Raw genomic sequence first — 19,823 nt, forward strand, 5'->3', positions numbered from 1 at the left:
CTACAAATGACATGTGATGTGTCATTTAACCAACCGTGTGTGAATAAATAAGCCTTAAACACCTCAAACTCTCTCCTTTTAAACATCGTAATGGCTCTTAATATATGAGTGAGTTCACACAGTCTTTAATGGATGCTTACAGCTGGAAGCCCTCGCAGCTTCTTGAGTGTATTCATTTTATGGTGGCCTCCAGGGGGAAGTGCACCAATGGAAAAGTAATCTCCTACCTAGCGAGCTCCAGCATACACAGAACAAAGGATTCAATTTCATCCACACACTAAATATTCATTTCTGTCCATTGAACACCACATTCCTCAAAATAAGTAAGGTTTGAATGGAAAAAGAAAACTCAAAGATCCAGCTTCAAGGCAGTGAAGTTTTTAGGATTTTTAGAGGGTCAGTAAAGCCCCCAAAACAGGAAAATGCTCTCTGCTTATTAAGGATTCCTTTGTCATAAATATCAAATGTCATAAATATCAAATGACAAAGGAAAATGGCTGCGTACCGAGCCATAAACATGCAGAGGAAAACTCCGTCATTATTTAAATGACAAAGAGAAAGGTTTCAAAACTCCTTTTCATGATAGAACTTTAACTTTTAACAATTTGCCAAATGAAGCTATTTAAAGGTAAAAATCCAAACATAAATCCAGCTTCAAAAATATGAGCCGTGGACAGTTTCTGTGGACTTGTGATTAGTACATTCAAATCCTTTGTCATTTTAAAGCTTATATTATTAACTACAGTAATTAATCCAAAATATGCATAATGTTGATTATTAGGGATGCAAGATGATGATAATGTCTTATGAATTTTACACTCAGAAAACTAAGTTTTCATCTTAAAAAGAACATTTTAGAGTCTCCCGGCTCGTCTTAAAACAAATCAAAATTGATGTGACACAACAGACAAATATTGTCATCATCTTATTTGTCATTAAGCCCTAAGACTTTTATAAATGAACCATATTTATGTTTATTCAGTCATTACATATCACACAGATGGTGTAAAACAGTTTATAAAATCCACAAGTTATACAACAAACCACCAGAGGAGTCAGGAGTAACTTCCATTAACAGTCATGACACATGAGTATGCATGCTATGAATTTTACTGCAGGCCAGTTCCATGAAACTGTAGATAATGTGGATGCCAGGGAAGTCGTGTCTGTCACCGGGGAGATGACAGCAACCCTGCACTGAGCCGAATCTACAATACCATCTGTCATCAGAAGTTCACAGAACACTGGGTAAATAAACTTCCATCAGGGCCCTGCACACAAAAATGTCCCTTACCACTTTGGAAAAGCAGTTAATTAAACTAAACTTAGATTATTCAGCACCAAGCAAAATAAAGTGCATCACATACACAAGGAAACACGTTTCTGACACTTGATTTAGACCAGAGGTTCCCAAAGTGGGGGCGCAGAGCCATTGCGGGGTTTTTTTTTTGACGGGGCTCCCACACAAACGCAGCAGATGAGGCATCACCAAATATGCTTCCAAACCAACTTCCTTCCAAGCCAAAGACTAGAAAATGTGATGAAGCATATCTTGCCTTTGGCTTCACCTGCACAACAGCGGTGCCAGGGTAGGTTTCCCTGACAGAATTTCAGTTTCCCCTGCGTCGGGAACACAAACAGTATCCCACAGTTGTTTAAGATAAGATAAGATCACCTTTATTAGTCCCACACGTGGGAAATTTGTTTTGTCACAGCAGAAAGTGGACAGTGCAAAAGTTATATAGCAAAAATTAGAGAACACTGGAACACAATAACAATAATATACTGTACACAACTGTACAGAATAGAATAGAATAAAATACTGTATACAATAGGATAAAAATAGAATACAAATGCTATATACAACTGAGTAAAAATACAACTTTATCAGAAAAGAGTATTGCTCTTAGTCTTATTGCACATGTGTGGGTTTGTGTGTTTGATCAGCTGCAAAAGTCTTTGTTGTGGAGTCTGACAGCAGTAGGGAGTAAAGACCTGCAAAATCTCTCCATCCCACACCGTGGGCGCCGCAGACACTGAAGGAGCTGTTCGGTGCTGTCAAAGTCTCCTGCATGGGGTGGGAGATGTTGTCCAACAGGGATAATAATAATGGATGTCATTTATATAGCACTTTTCAAGACCCTCAAAGAGCTTAACAATTCCACTATCCATTCAATCTCACATTCACACACTGGTGGAGGCAGCTACAGTTGTAGCCACAGCTGCCCTGGGGCAGACTGACAGAAGCGAGGCTGCCATATCGCGCCATCGGCCCCTCTGGCCATCACCAGTAGGCGGTAGGTGAAGTGTCTTGCCCAAGGACACAACGACCGAGACTGTCCGAGCCGGGGCTCGAAGCGGCAACCTTTTGATTACAAGACGAACTGCTAACTCTTGAGCCACGATCGCCCACTCTGGATGATGGATGCATGGATGGATGACAGCTTAGCCACCATTCTCCTGTCACTCACCACCTCCACAGGGTCCAGGGGGCATCCTAGAACAGAGCTGGCCCTTCTGATCAACCTGTTCAGTCTCTTCCTGTCCCCGGCAGAGATGTTGCTACCACAGCAGACCACACCATAAAAGATGGCTGAGGCCACCACAGAGTCATAGAAGGTCTTCAGGAGTGGGCCCTTCACTCAAAAAGACCCGAGTCTCTGCAGCAGGTACATCCTGCTCTGCCCTTTCCTGTCGAGGGCGTCTGAATTATGAGTCCAGTCCAGTTTGTTTTTCAGATGAACACCAAGGTACCTGTAGCTGTCCACAGCCTCAATGTCCATAGCTTGGATGTTCAGTGGTTGCAGTGGAGGATGTTTGTGCCTGCGGAAGTCTACCACCAGCTTCTTGGTTTTAATAGTGTTGATCTGGATGTAGTTCTGCTGGCACCAGTCCACAAAGCCTTGGGTCCGTTCTCTGTACTCCTTGTCGTCCCCATCAGTGATGAGGCCGACTATTGCAGAGTCATCAGAGAACTTCTGCAGGAAGCACTGGGTGGAGTTGTGGGAGAAGTCTGCAGTGTAGATGGTGAAGAGGAACGCAGCCAGAACCGTTCCCTGTGGGCCCCCGTACTGCAGACGACCCTGTCCGACACACAGCCCTGAGTTCTCACATACTGTGGTCGCTCAGTGAGGTAGACCAAAATCCAGGTAGTGAGGTGCTGGTCGACTCCTGTGTTTTCCAGCTTGTCCTTCAGGCCCATGGGAAGAATGGTGTTGAAAGCAAAATGGGTTTATGTTGTTAAACCCATTTTGTACAGAGAGACATTTTTGGAAAAATGTATTAATAGCAATGTTGAATATTCTTACAAAGGAAAAAAACAAACCAAAAAACCAAAACAACTATATGTTAAATAATTACACCATAATTTCATTTGTTGATTGGTTTATTTTATTGCAACCTAATTTAATTTATTGCAGTTTACTTTTATTTATTTTATTTGTTTAATTGTTTACAAAAGGTTTGAGCTGTGGAATAAACTGCAATGGAGGCAAAGACCTTGTACAAAGGGTGGCCTAGCAAAAAACGTTTGGGACCCACTGATTCAGACTGTAACCAGCACTAGCATACGTTTTTCTCTATGCAGTTACAATCACTGGGATTAAGTCTTACTGAATATGACATGATGTAAATTTTGGAAATGATGGTCACATTATAGTAAAAAAACAAAAAGCCTCAATCAGAATCTCATGATTTACACCTCACAACAGTGTGAGCCACACTCACCCTTCAATCAACATTTTGCACATCCAGAACACTAATACGACATCAGAAACTCTCAGCTCACTGCTGAAAGACGGGACTAAGCAAAAGGTCACATCATGGTGAACGCTTCACTCTCACATGCATTTCCTGTTGGGATCCATCGATCTACATGCTATCATGCAGTCCTTCCTACAGACAGACTGAATTGTTCCCCTAAGGCAGTGGTTCTCAAACTTTCTCTCATCAAGCAGCCAAACACATCCACATCACATATTGGTTGTTAAAAATAGATTCATGATCATGATTAGGATCTCAGCATCAGCAATGCCTTTTTAATTTATTCGTCCCTCCAAAAATCACATTTATTAAACTTAGTTTGATCCCAAATACCCCCTCCCACTTTTCCCGTTGATCTGCACCCCACCTGCAGGTGCTCCCACCCGTCTGACCCACCCCACAGTTTGACAGCCACTGCCCTACAGGTTAGAGTTTATTGCGGAGGTCCTTGTCGCTGCTGGACAGACCTCAGCTCCACTGTCTGCACTGCAGCAGGTGATAATATAATTGTGATCTGCTGTAAATTGGAGGGCTGCTGTAACCAGAACACACAGCAGGTGGAGAGCTGGTTAACATTAATGCTGCCAATAAGGGGCTACTGCCACAAACTGCTGCCCAAGATGGTGGAGCTTAAGCACTACCCAAACAAGCAACTGCATCAAATATTATCACCTATCAATCTGTGTTATGTACTGTAATTCCTGTGTGCCTTCAGGTGAACATCTCCTCTCACTATTTCTCTGCCACGTCTCATGTGTCAGATTGTCTGAGCTGCTGGCAGGTACGTTATTTCTCTATTTTTACCCATCAAGAAATGTCTTCATCCACAGAATTTTAATATTTTGTCAGGCAATTGTGAAAATAGATTCCTCACATGTATTTATATTTGAAGCAGAAGACTCAAAAACAAAACAGTCTTTCCTTCTCTTTTTCTTGCCTCTACCTCTCACATCCCATTCTCTCTGTATGTTCCCTCCTTCACTTCACCCTGCTTCCTCTCACGTTACCTTCCCTTCTTCTGCCCTTTCTCTCTTTCTCTCTCTTCTTGTCCATCGCCGCTGCCAGTGTGTGACAGATTAGCTCTCATCTCACCTTTACCATTACCTTACATGGAGACACTCACCCATGAAACTCATTACATCAAACATGACATTCAGCACAGTGTGTGTGTGTGTGTGTGTGTGTGTGTGTGTGTGTGTGCGCGCGTGTGTGCGCGTGTGTGAGCGTGTGTGAGAGAGAGAGAGAGAGAGTGTTCACACACAAACTACTTCAGAGGTGATTTTATAATTGGTCATGGTAGCTCTGGTCAAATGTCTCTCTGACAGAGTGTGTGAGAGAGAGAGGGGGGGGGGGGGGTAGTACTACTCATCCTGACTAGGAAGGCGAAACTCAGTCAGTTAAACAAATTTTGTTTACTCCCTGCCATCCTTCTGCACTATTCTCTCTCTGTCTCTCTCTCTCTCTCACACACACACACACACACACACACACACACACACACACACACACACACACACACACACACACACACACTTATGTATACACAACTGTGATACCTAATTAATCAGGAGCTAAATGCTAGTAGTGGTGCACATGTGTAAAACAAACTCTGATACAAGAGTGCAAATACAATAACCAAACACAAACACAAAAACACACGCACACACACATCCAAATAGATTGTGTCTATTTTTATCAGGCCGCTGACAGCACCCAGTCCCACTGTTCACACTAAGCTGAGCCACGTAATTGGCTACGATCTATCCTCTCTCTCTGCCCTTCACTGTCTATCTCTCTTTAATCCTGCTTTTCCTTCCTCCTTCACTCTTGCTTTGATGCCCCTCCATCCTATAGTTTGTAGTTATCCTGGCGAGTTGAGCGTTCAATGCTAAAAACAAGCTTCCATTTTCTGCCTCAGCAGGATGGCTGAACTGCAGCAGCGCTGAATCACAGGCTGTGTTTACACTGAAAGCAGAGAGAGAGAGAGAGGCGTGAGTGAGGGGAAGAAGAGAGGCATGGATTGGAGAGGAAGAGTGGACGTAGGAGGAAGAGAGGCTAATAAGGAGGACGGAGAGATAGGAGTGTTTGGGAGAGAGACGGAGACAAAGAGAACTAGACAGACAGAGATGGGCAGAAAGATCTCTGGGGTATTTTTAGGTTTCTATGAAGCCTGTTATTTAACACCTGCTGGGTTTTGCTGAAAAAGAAAGAAAAGGAGTTCAGTATTATTCTATGAAGCCAAAAGTCTTTTTACTGAACCCAAACCATTATGATAGTTTAGTGAATATATGTATCTATGGACAGGTATTAACGTCTTTGTGGGGAACAAAAATCAGACGTTTACTATACTTGTGGGGACCAACAGCCCTTATGGGAACCAAATCGACCAAAAACCCAGTCCTCATTTTTGAGACTCAAGATGTGGTTTTAATGTCAGGGTTACAATTGGGTTATGATTAGGTTTATGGTCAGGCATTCATTTTTGATGGTTAGGGTTAGCGTACGTGGCTAGGGAAAGCATTATGTCAATTAGATGTCCCAACGTGTGTGTGTGTGTGTGTGTGTGTGTGTGTGTGTGTGTGTGTGTGTGTGTGTGTGTGTGTGAGAGAGTGAGAGAGTGATTTGGGTGTGGGGGGGTTGTCATGGTTAAATATTTTATGAAAAAAAAAATGTTAAAAGGTGGTTTCACAACCTCACTGTCAGATGGACATCGTCTTTTACTGTGCGATCACATAATGATAACACAGATGAAACTGACAGTCATAAAATGAGGCAATTAAAAACTGTAAAGACACATAGCCTTGGAAAGTAGGGCAAAGACATTAAGCATCTTCTTGTGCATTTAAATTGTAAGACGGTCCAAATAGAATCAATTTTGGGTCATGGCCGCATGTCACACATGAGCCCACACGTGGCCCATATGCGAAGCTTTGTACTGGCCACATTTAGCCTTGATTGACCACAGATCAGCCTTATTAAGCCATGTGTGTGATGTATTGTGACTTTTGGACTATGTATGGCCCACAAAAAAATTAAAACTAACTAATAATAAAGTAACTGAGCCAAACACAGCCCAAAGCAGCTTCAAATGTCTCGGCTACCTGGATACTACTTCAGATGAAGATCGTGACTACCGTCATGAGAAATAAAGAGCTATTTTTCACACAGTAAAAGCTAAACTGATCAACAGGTTTGTCAGTGTGTTGGCTTCTTACTGTCTCAGTCAAATAAATCCAAAGGCTTTAAGTATTTTAGCCCTCTAAAGCTCCAGGCTAGAAAACATCCCCACCACATAGAATAAGAAAAAACACTGAGCCAGAGCTGGGCGATAGAACGATAACGATATGTATTGCGAAATAACTTTTTCTCGATAGAAAAATTAAACTATTGCGATAGGCCTCATCGCTCTTGTTCTCTTTAAAAAACAAACAAAAAAAAAAAAACATTCAATCCAAATTAAGTAGTGCAGAGTCGAACCAATCACAGCCGCAGCGTCACGTCACGTGACTTGTTACGTACAGCACAAGTGCCAAGCCGCACATGTGTATTTGTTTGGGAAGCAGCCAGCTGCCGTGCCGCCCGGGTAATGGAGGAAATGAGTGCGCCGACTAGAGAAACCGAGAGCGTGACCGAAGGTTACCGAAGAGAAAACAGATGATGGTTCCAATGCCGGAGAGATTGTCGAACAGAAGAGCCATAGAAGTTCCGCAGTGTGAAGGTATTTCGGCTATTTCAAGTCTGACAAAAAACAGAGTAGCGCGCGCTGTAAATTGTGCCGAAAGCAAGTCTGGAAATACAATAAAGTGGTGCATGCTCAATCTCTGACTGGAAGCGCTAATTCGTCATTCGGCTTTTGTCAGACTAAAGTAACTGTTAAAACTGTTTGAAAAGCTCAGCTATACAACAAGGAGAGATTGAGAATTTCCTTTTAGTTCTCAGTTTATTTAATATTGACAAAAGTTAGTCAGTTTTGTCTGTTATTCTGTAAAACAAACTAAGATTTATTTTTAGAATTAATATTTTGTTTCTAAGTGGAATTGACAGTTTAGTAGTCTGTTTTGTTTGTTCTATTTTGAAACTTAAACGCTTTAGCGGCTGCCTTTTGTGTAGTTTGCAATATTTGCCTTTATTTATCTGAAAAAGTCTCGTGTTCCTTAATACCCTGTTGAACTTATTATGGGAAATAAATATTTAAATCAAAACAAGCTGCTGATTATTTCACATTTTACTTGTGAGCAACGGCACATTTAAATCTTACAAATATAATTATTTGGCTTATATCGTGATATATATCGTTATCGCCTGAAATGAAAAAAATATATCGTGATATGAAAAAATCTTATATCGCCCAGGTCTACTTTGAGCCAGGTGGTAACATCTCCACCACTGTAATCTGTCTTATTAAGATAGACACGAGTCTTTCTCTTCCCATCACAAAGCCAAACCGAGATATGAAAAAAAAAAAAAAAAAAAAACTCTTCGATGAGTCAGAGGTACCCTTTTTCAATATTTTCTAAAAGCTTCTGAAAATCTAAGCTAAAAGCTAAAAAGCCATCTTCATAAAATTCAGTGCAACAGAAAAGTGTTTGTGTGTCTGTTTTCTTCTTCTGCCTTCTTCATTGAATGTGCCATGCTCTGCAGCCTTCACAAAATGGGTTGTATTTTAATAAGAATATAAAGCCTGGTCTCGGTACTGCACCCACTCAGATGGAAAGGGTTAAGGGGATTTGCAAATTCCCAGAAGAAAATGTTCCAGAGTTCCAAACGATTACAGAGACTTAATTCAGAGTGGGATTTGTGAGTCATGAAGATCTCTGATATGAACAGTAACAAGGATGTGGAAGAAAACACTGAGTTAAGGTGAGAGGAGGAGCAGACCGGAGGAATCAGGGTTCACAAGAACAAGGGGCACTGATTTACCTCCCTGTCGTGTCTGTGCACATGCATGTGTGCGTGCACTCAAACTGTGTCTGATGGACAGTGAAATGGAGGGTAAATCTACAGAGGCTTCACCTTACAGCAACCTCCATCTGCTTCTCCCACTCTCTGTCACATCCGGCTCTACAGCAGTCACGTATTCCTGCCGGTAAAATCCCAAGTCTTTTAATCTCAAAGGGGCCTGACACACAAAGACACCCTTTGGCCTTTGAAAGGCTCCACATGATTCAGGAGGAGAAGCGGGCCGGCAGCAGCACAGCCTTAGCCCTGTATGACAGACAAACAGAGCTGCATGAGGCTTTGCAGTACATGGCACGCACTGACAGTCCACTACATCATAAGGGACATGATGCAGTGAAATTATTATCTGTGTTTTGAAGGCATGTTTTTTTTTTTTTATTGTCAAACTTAAGTGTGACATTAATTAGCTTCAGCTAACCAGCTCCAAGATCAGCTTCAAGCATGTTCAACACCTCCCAAGAGGTTTCAGTGATTGAATCCTCCCGTGTGAGAAGTTGAAAGCAGGAAATATTTAACATAGCTTAAAAAAGCAAAGCTATTTACTGGTCGATCAACATTCCTCCCCTCACCTGACCACAAGCAGTGATAGTACTAACCCAAAAATGAGATTACAGCTGCAAATGGCATAAATTCGCTTCTTCTGAAGCGTGTCTGGGATCAGGCTCAGAGACGGGATGAGAAGCTCAGACAAAGACTGCTGCTGCACAACATCAACAGGAGGTGTCCCTGATAATGGATGGATGGATGGATTGCTTCATAAAGATCTTAAAGATCTGTCCATTTGACCTCTGTTGATTTGCTTTACATTTGGGTTGGATGTGCACCTCTTCAGAAAAATAAATATGTGTAACCGTGATGAAGACCACAGTGGGTGTGATTGCTGTGCCTGGTGGCAGTGTGCTGTGCAAGCATATGAACCAGTACAACCAGATTTATTCATTTACAACTATCCTCTTAGGCTTTTTTCCATTCCAATAACTTAATTTCAATAAAGTGTTGTTCAACATTTATTAACACCAACTCTGAGATGATCTGCTCAGCGCAGTCGTTTTTGTTTAGAGAAGTCCGACACAGAAATCTTAGAAATCTATCTCTAACTGATGTTTTGAGTGTGTAATTATAAAGCCACAGTGTGGGATTCACTCGAAATCCTACTTCAAAATCCTCAAGACTGATACAAGCTAATTGATGATCAACATTTTATTCTTTTTGCGCCGCTTAAGAAGTGACACTTTAAGAAAGTCACCAAAAAAAAAATAAATGTATCATTTCTCACCATTTTTGATCTGGCGTATTCTTACTGAACGTGTCCACCACACACACACACACACACACACACACACACACACACACACACACACACACACACACACACACACACGCTGTTCTCATGTGTCCCAAATTGTACTGCACCATCCATCAGCATGCTGTCAGATATGACCTTCAACTTGAAAAAGGAAAGGAAAATAATAAAGAAAATAGGAGAAGGAAGGGCATGAAAGGAGAAAGACGGGGAGAGCGTGATGGAGCGACTGACTGCTATGGAAACAGAAAAACTGAGTGTAATGTGATGAGCATTAGATCACATCCCTGCTGAGATTAGCACGCTGATATGCATATTGGATTTACACTGGAGTTGTTCTTGTTATGTGTCCTCGCACTGACAGTCCTCCGGGGGTCCGCACCGGCAGCGACTCATATTCAATTTAGACTTGACACGTTTCACCATTTTCTCATTAATCCCTAAGATGTCAGATCACACATGAAGACTCATTCCAGTGGCAGGGCAGAGGAAAGAAACAACCCCCTTGTTACACCTCAGAGTCATCTGCTGTGAGTCTGGATTCGTACCGTCCTCTGAGGGAATGTGGTTTGTCATTTCAGACAGGAACGTTTGTTTTACATCACAAGGAAGACACAATGTCCAGTTGTAAAACTTACCCGATGTGTTCTTTAAATAAAGTATATCCCTCTTTATAGTGCTAATCATTAATTTAGCAGTTAAACTCTAAAATAAATTCATGGCTTTAACCAATTTAATTGATTTACTTCAATGCTTGACTGCTTTAATGTGCGGAAGACACCATTTTTAGGAACAGATTTTGTTATTTAACAGATGCATTACCCTGAGGTGTTATACTGCTTCATTTCTCAGTGTGGAGGTTTTTTTAAAACTGAATTCACACATTGCTCCTGTCATCCTTGGCAAATTAGAAACATCTACATTAAGCTCCTGACATCTTGACAAAAACAGGTACTTTGGGTTTGGGATGCAGTTAGAGGCAATCATTTTTTACACCGCTGTTAATTTCTCCACTAGTGTAACAAAGCAAAGACACAGCAATCCCTTATTTCGGTAGAAATGTAGGTCACACTTCTGCCATCTATTTATGAAAAAAAAAGATCATCGCACAATCTTTTGAGAAAAAGATTGTACAAAAATAAGCTGGAGAGAAATCAGGAGGAGGCGAGGTGAAAAAGAGGAGCAGGAGAAACAAATTAACACCATGATTACAGTATTTGTGGTGTGTTTGTGTGGGTGTGGACATTACAACGTTGGGTAAAAAAAATAACATTGAGATTAACTAGAAAATGAAACAGCAAAGCTGACACTGATTTTGAATCCAGCATTCGGCCATTACAGTAACATTTTAGCATAATGGAACCAAGAGATCTAAAATGGGGAAGAATTACGATAAATACACACCTCTAAATTATAGTAATTTAAGTTGCTATTTCTGCAGCAGTAGTCCTGTTAGTGCTGTCGCGTTGGCACACCGTGGCTGAATAAGCTGGGGGGGGGGGGACACCTCCAAAGCAGTGAGAGTGGAGAAGAAATGAAATTTGCTAGGAAGGACCTCCTGCGGGCTGTAGAATGAAGTACGGATTAGCGTCATTCATTTTAATGTAGTGTCTCAGGATGAAAACAGTCCACCTGCAGAGCACCTGCAACAGGGAAAAGAAAGCAGGAAGGAAGACTACAAAGTGAGTTCAGGCAGGGAAAACAGGCTGCCTGGTTGGACGGGCAGATGGACGAGGAAACAGATGGGTGAATAGACGGAGGGATTGGGGGTATAGTTCTACATTGGGAGATTAAGCTGCAGATTAATTCTTTAACCAGACGGGATGGAGAATTTCCGCTGGAATGTAAATGAACATTTATGATCTGGATTCCTGTGACTGGCTCTTACCTGCTTTTCTGTACCTGGAGTGACAGCGTCGTTACATAACAATCCTTGTTGGGTATCAGTAAGAAAAAGCACTTCCAAAAACTAAAGCAGGTTCCTACATGACAGCTGCTAGAGATCAAAACACAATCACATAGTAGAAAAACAACTTCCAACTTTTTCCAACAAATGAAGCCTCAGAGGAAATTAGAAATGTTTCAGACTCTTTTTTTGAGCTGCTATGTAGGTAGAGGTCTAATCACAGACAAAGGTAATGGCCAGACTGCCTGCTGAACAACTAGATGGTTTGTATTTGTTCACATACAGTAAATAATTCATATTTGCCTATTTTTCCACATTTGAAGGAGCAATAACAAGAGACATGCTGTTCTAGCCAGTTACCAAAAGACATGTAAAATAATTTTACTCTTAGATTTAAATATGTGTAGAAATGGACTTGACATACATATTTAACACACCGAGACGGGTTTCATCCTATATTTGTCTTGAATCAGCCTTGCTGGAGCTGTTGTTGTCCCTCTAGCAGCTTCCCACAAACTAAACACATACATTAGATTAACTGGTCATTCTCCACAGAGCTTCAAGACTGACAAGTGACTGGTAGAAGCCACAAGGGTACCATTACTTTATTTTACTTTATTTTCGAGAAATAATCAAAACGTAAACTGTGATTAGTTGCAACCCAAACAGGTGCAAACTCCAGCTTTAGTATCCAGAGCCTTTGTTGTGAGTCACATTTTCAGCCGTGTTTGCAGAGGTTTCAAAAATCTTTTCTCTGCCATCTGACAAAAAGAGCAACAAATGTGTCAGAGGTAGCAGAAAATGGGAAACGCATCAAAGTGCTGTACTGAGAGTAAGTGTGGAGGTGGGGATGTGCTCTTGCTCACTGTTTGCTAAATGGGATGTGAAGCCTATTGTAATGCTCTCCATATGATAACAGTCACCACAAAACAATGCATCACTGCAGCCACATTAACACATTTCAGTCTATTATCACAGCCACCTGCTTCAACTGCTCTTTTACATGTCTGGTGTCTGTCTGCCTACCTGCTTTAAGCCAGTCTGTGTCTTGCTCACTGTATGAGTAAGAGCGCACAAGCCAAATAGTCTGCTTGCCTGTCTGTCCACCTGTCTCCTTCTACCAGGCTGGTGTTGTTCTTCTGCTTGTGCAACCACATGTATTTTAATAAAATGTATACAACTTACAACACACATTCACACCGAACTCGCAGCCCAAACTCAGACTGGAAAGGGTGACGAAAAAATAATTAAAGTTTTTTGGACACAATATTAACAAAACATAAATATGGGAGAAATGTAACACCTATCAAAACGTTCTACTCTCCTAATCTGTGCTTCCAATTCAGTTTGTCCTTGAAGCTTTCGCAGCTTTTCGGGCTCCTAATAAGATATTGAAACCACTGCAACTTCACACACAGCCCCTAATATGCTGAAACAATGCCAGTGCTGTTGTGAGCACATGTAATGCAGAAGATAAGTTCTGATGTTTTCAGGAGGCAGTTAACTTTAAACATGTAGATATAAAGGCAGCTCGTCTCTCTCTGCAAGTACCGACAATTAGATATAAAAGGTTAGCTTCAAATTATGAGAGGGAGCATACATCTGTGCAGTGGTAATTAAAAAAAAAAAAAAGAAGTAGCAGAAAATAAAAATCTAGTAATGTTTACATGATACCAAGCCTGACCAGCTTAGATACGTTGACTCCGATTGTGGGGATGAGGATGAAGCGTTCCTTGATTATATTTTCCAGCATGACAGGCTTAAACCTGCAGAACATTAATGCACCGTAAGTGCACTTAATCAAAAGTGATAGTAGTGTTTCCCACACAAAGACTTTACTCATACTCATACATCCCATGTAATATTAACGGCATTTCGCTTTCACTGACAATTCTGTTAGTCTTATTTTGAAAGTTTTTGAAAGCCTGGAACTTTCCCCATCTCATGTTTCCCCACCACAATCAGGTTGTTATTGTGGTCCACTATGTGATTCAGCTGCTTTTCAAGAAAGGATGTCCTCCTGCAAATGTACTCCAATGTAACCATCAATTATTTCTGCCCAAGAGGTCTACTGTGAGCTGGAGTGCCACTTTAACCAGAACCTGCAGTGGATGGAGAACTGGTTGATGTGCAGTAACAAGGACTACAGTAACTAGCTGTAGTCCTTGTTTGGGATAAAATGTCAGAACTTGGCAGTGAAATCTGTTTCTGTCACTATAAATATTTTTAACGATAACTCCTCTTAATTCCAAAGTGCTTGATTCTAATTCTGAATTACAAGAAGCTTAGTGGGAAACTAACACGGCACTCATTGTGGCAATGACACTATGATGGAGTTCTTTGTGTTGTTGGGTTATTTTTTTTAAAGAGCTATACTATCTCTGGAATATTTGGTGGAGCTCTTCACTGCAATCAGATCTGGGACAAACTCATATGTATCAGTAAAATTTTGTTTTTAATTTGAGGGAAGATTTGACTATGTACAATAACTGCTTGTCCAGCTGGATGTTGTTGTTGTTTTTCCCTCTTTAGCCTGTTGGAAGAGAATGGAAATGCCCAGAGCTGGAGTGAGTCTAGGCCACAGCAAGAGAAACATGAAATGTATCTGATAATGGCTGCACAGGATGACCTTGTGCAGTCCCCGGGCACAGATGGAGAAAAAACAAAGATGTAGCGGTAAACAGCACAGGAGCAGCTTCAGAGCTATTTTTTTAAACTGGCTCATACTGTGGATGATGAGAAACACAAATGTGATCCCCAAAAGCCCACCTGGCAGAGGGATTCAAGGGCTCACCAGCTAGAAAATGTTATGCTTTACCATAACATTATTTATGTGTGTGATGAGTTCATGTCCCAGTAGTACATGATAAACATTCAATTTCAACTACAGAATGTATCCACAACCTAAAAGCAGCTACGTTGCAGGTGAAATTAAGTAGAACCTCTTAAAGACAGCTCTACATTCTTGTGAAACTCAAACTCAATAGTTAATTTCTGCTGACACAAAGCCAGTGATCAACCGAGAGCTACACAGATTTCCACCTAACATTGTGGCTATGGCGGGGCTTCTGTAAGAAATTCACCAATGTTTGGCAAATGCAGTCCATTCTGTATGCCATGACTTTCTGCTGGTAATGCTATGTTGATGATAACATTTCTCAAACCTGGCAAAATGTGGGCTGAGTCCTGAAAGCCAACAATGACAACAATTTCCATTGGTGGAAAAGCGGTATCAGTGACTCTGAACCCAGATAAGCTTACTCCATTGTGCTGAGGACTGTTGAATGCCATCAAAGGTCAGCATCTACTGCACTATTCCTGACCTTTGACGAGCTCTGCATGGTTCAGGTCTAACAACAAAGTGAAGGCATGGGTGTTGGAACTGTGTTAGAACTGTCCATGGTGCTTAAAACAAACCAGAGGGGCTCATATTACTGACTTTCTACACTGTACGTATCTTAGAACTATTAATGATTCTGAAATCATTGATAGCTCTTCATCATATCTCTCCACCATACTGGAAACATGCTGGACCCTTGAAGGAGGGTCATGGTCCTGAATGCATATTAACATGTTTAAACTGCAAAGCACCACCAGCATTGCAGGAGCTGTCCATGGTGTTGACCAAGGTTAGAGCGAACGCAAACTGAATTTAAACTAAAACTAGGTGTAAAAATACACTTTTTTCAAACTGAAGGCAAAAAAATAGGCTTTTGAAAATAAGACTGAACAATACTGTGTGCTTAGAAAATTTAACTTAAATAAAAATGCAGTTTTTAAATAGTTTAGTATAGTTAGCCTTTGTCAGTGTTGTCACACCCGATAGTTCTTATATTGTTCCTCTGAAAAATACTTTCCATCTTATAATATTTAAGTTCTTACCAAAGTGGATCATCTACCTCCAGCTCACCCTGTCCCTAGTAATCTGCTGTCACACCATCCCTCTGCACGTCCTCCTTCACTACATCTATGAATCTTGTGTCATCTTCTGTTTTTCCTCATGCCTGGTATCTTCAACATATCCCTGCTCTATGAAAAATGAACTAAAGCTAAACATTTCCAAACTATAAATACCAAGTTAAAAAAAAAAAAAACACTGATACAAAATACAACACTGAAGCTACACCAAGTCAAAGCTTGCTCCTGCAATTTACCCATGCTGTAACCACATTACTTCTTTTTGTTGTGCCTGAAACATTTTAGACAGCAGTGAGGCCCTAATGAGTGCTCTGTGGTCCTGAATTCACAATAGCATGTTTAACCACAAAGTACAACCAGTTGTGTTTAAGCTGTTCAGGTGTCCCAGGTGCTGACACCAAACAAAAGAGGGTCTGATTTCAGAAAATTCTTTCTGAAGAAGAAGTGGAAACTATAAGTGGATCTGAAAATGCACTGACTCCATCTATTCTGCTGAAAACAAGTTAGGCCCTTTAAGGAGCTCTCTGTGATCCTGAATTCATTTTAACATGTTTAAATCTAACCACAAGCTACTGGACTTGTTTATGGTGCTATCACCATACTATGGGCACCCAAACACCTGTATGTCAGGCTCCCTGCTGCACGGTGTAGGAGGTTTCTGTGGTTCTGACATTACAGTGGCCACGTGCAAACTCAGCAATGCCGGCCCCTGTGGAGCTCTCCATGGTCCTGAATCCTCCACTTGGTAGCTTAGAATTAGAATTAGAATTCAACTTTATTGTCATTGCACATGCACAGGTACAGGGCAACGAAATGCAGTTTGCATCCATCCAGAAGTGCTTTAGTGATATAGATATATTACAATATATATTAGCAATAATATAGATATGTGAGTATATTACAGAAATGGGTCTATTATGGTATGTTATAATGTACACGGTATGAAGTATGTTGTGAATATTCTATAACTATAAGTATGTACAGGCTGTAGTGAGTACAAGCTATGTACAGGATATGAACAGGATATAAATATGAAAAACTATACAGAATATGAAATAAATAACTTTACAGAATCTGGGATATACAGCTATACAGAAATGGGAACTATGCAAGTTGTAAACAGTTGTAGGATTAAAGATTATCGAATGTACAGAATGATTATTTACACAGAGCTTGACTGAAGCTACCATCTGCAGATATTTTCAGTTGGCCCTTTCAGATCTTTATGTGGAACAGAAGCTCTCTCAGTGTGGAGCTGTCCCTTTTTCCTAACCACTCCTTGGCTCCTTCCCTTCTGTTAACAAAAATCCCAGACAAAGAACCTGCTGTGCATTGCTCCTCTCTGCATCTTCCAGCTTTCACACAACAGCATTTGGCCTGATTGTTTTTATGTTTCTTGTTTCCCTGGGATTTTTTGCTTGCACAATAAATGACCAGGTGTGATGGTTCCCAGAGCACCTGCTTCTTTGAGCACGTAGCTGCAGAAGTTAAAGGCTCAATAAAAGCTATAATTATGTTTTGATTTATATCCAACACATTCTGGGAACAATGCCTCTTGTTTTCCCATTATTATCCGGCCCCCTCTGCCCCTCTCTACACCTTCTCCTGTTCTCTCCACCTCCTCCCTTCCTGTATCACCTTCTCCTCCCCACCCGCGTCACCTCTCCTTCACTCTTGTTCTCATCTCCTAGCCTCCTTCATAATAGATGCGGTTGTAACGGCAGTCAGCTGGAGCGGCATGATGAGGCAGCTTTAGAAACGGAGAGTGAGACAGAAACAGAGAGCTCCCCAAAATGGGTTCTTCTATCACTGCGCTCCCACTCACAAACACGCACGCATGCGCGTGAACGGACGCATTCATTCACGCGCGCGAAACCTAGCATGCGTGCACGCACTCGCGCATTCCCATACACAGGCACGGCGGGGCTGCCAGCCTGGCCGGTGCACCCGGAAACCAATACAAGCGCCAAAGAAATGTCCACAGAGCCAAAACAGCAGTTTGTCTTCGAAGCAGCGGAGAGTTCAGCTTTTTGGAGAGCTCTAAATAAACTGTCTGTAGCCTCAGAAAACGGCAGTGCCACTGACAGTGCCCCCACAAACAACACAGAGATGTCGCACACTGAGCCGGGTTCTGGAGGAGCCTAATCAGATTACAGCGATGATTCATTTCCTGGGCACTAAGAATAAAACTACTGTTGGCTCTAACATGAGCCTGGCATCCCCGTGGCAGGGGCGAAAAAAAATTAACCGCATAGCAGAGCTCGGTCCCACCGAGCATCCTCTGCGCGCATCACACACACTGCATTATTAACAGCCGATCAATCAGCCTTACCTTCATCGATCACCAACTCCTCTCCTCCTGATGTGTCTCTTTTCTACCCCCTCCACAAAAATCCTCTCGTCTTTCTCCCCCGATCGGTCCACTAATGGAAATCACAGTGAGGACTCCCCTCTCAATAAAATGCTTTAAAGCCGATCGGGCTCAGCACCTTATCCCAACTCACGGTCTCCCCTCTTGCGCGATTCCTTCCCTTGCACATGAAGCGAGAGGGGCTATCTTGGTAGTTTTTTGTTTGTTTGTTTGTTTTCTGGTGCTGAAAAAAAATCGGTGTGTGTGAAAGAGAGTGTGTGAGTGAGCTCAGACAGCGGAAAAGACTTGCGCGCGGTTAGGCAGCAGAAAAGAAAAAAAACGGGGCGAAGAAGGGATCCAGGTGCCGGTAGGCTTACCGTGCACAGCCACGAGAAACACTCCTGTACACGTAGTTCCTGAAAAGAACAGGATGGGTGGGTGGCAGAGGGGAGGAGGTCACACCGCTGTTGATAAAACTCCTATTCGCCTCAAAAAGCCCAAGTAACGTTACTCCAATAGCGTATTTAAAGTAACGGGCACGGAAGAGCTATCTGCATCGATGCTGGAGAGCAAGCCTCAGAGAAAAGTGGTGCTGAGGGGCTAAAGAGCTTTAATTCCGATAATCTGAAGTCCCCGTAGAAATCCTGCTCCGGCTTGTGCTTCAAAACCCAAATACTGCCAGGCTGTAAGAAACTACACCCACCGACACTGAAGGTGTCCTTGAGTACAAAAATAGGAGCTTCCGCTTTAGGGGCTCTGAATGGCTGGACTGCTCCTAAAATCATGCAGGTATCCCTCCAGTAAGGGCCCCTTTTAAACAGATAACCTAAAACAATTTCACTTTCCAAACATTCCAGGTGATGAGCGTCGTCTCCGTCTGTCTGCACGCCCAGCTGGAAGCTGCCAGTCCTTTTCTTTTCCCCAAAGAGGATGAAATCCCGGTCCGGGCGGTGTCCGGCAGCTCCGTCCTCCGTTATCAATTATAAATCACACCGCTGACTCTGATATTCCGAGAGCGTTTTTAGGGAGGAAATGCACTTTCAGAGAAAACTAGCAATCTTGTAGCGATGGCTAAAGCTGCACTTTTAACAAGCTACGCTCTTGCTTCACGTTGGTGGAGGCTCGCAGATCCGCAGCAGGCTCTGCATGCCGAAAGTCGCTTATCTTTTGAGGGAAAATCAGCCCACGGTTGGAGACGGCGATAATCCTTGTCGAGGCTCCGAAACGTCACATTGTCGCTCACATTTCCTCCGTCGTCCGGTCAAATCCTCCGCTTACACCCGCTCGGTATCCGACCCGGTGTTGTGTACCGTGGCAGCTGCGGCTGGGGCTAATTCCTCAGGAGACGCTTAAAGTTTGAAAATCAGCCACAGAATCCAGCGCGTGCTTCCCGCCCGTCGGAGGCGGCTGTAGGCGCACAGGCTGGCTCACGAGGATGACTGACGGCAGAGGGAGGGGGGCACGAGAGGCTGTTCGAACAAAAAGACACACCCATGAAATATCTATCTATCCATCTATCTGTATATCCCGTGCTGCTGCTTAAGCCCGGTTATATTCAACGTATGTTCGCAGTTTTTGGAGTTCATGGGTAAAGGCAAGGTGCCTTACTCGTTTCACCAATTTAA

The 19,823-nt window shown here is 42.3% G+C and overlaps 1 protein-coding gene across 1 annotated transcript in view; it reads right to left on the reverse strand.

Moving 5' to 3' along the window:
• The window catches only part of LOC146654726 (leucine-rich repeat and fibronectin type III domain-containing protein 1-like protein), a 440,352-nt gene extending 420,742 nt beyond the window's left edge, over nt 1-19,610 (reverse strand). The window contains exon 1 of the mRNA XM_085380451.1: nt 18,181-19,610. The gene's annotated coding sequence lies outside the window, so the exon portion shown is untranslated. The remainder of the gene's footprint in view (nt 1-18,180) is intronic.
• Nucleotides 19,611-19,823: the final 213 nt, after the last annotated feature.

This window comes from Rhamphochromis longiceps, linkage group LG14 (genome assembly GCF_057381845.1).
Source record: "Rhamphochromis longiceps isolate RC_006_pf linkage group LG14, R_longiceps_female_GT1.1, whole genome shotgun sequence".
Classification (NCBI taxonomy): Eukaryota; Metazoa; Chordata; class Actinopteri; order Cichliformes; family Cichlidae; genus Rhamphochromis; species Rhamphochromis longiceps.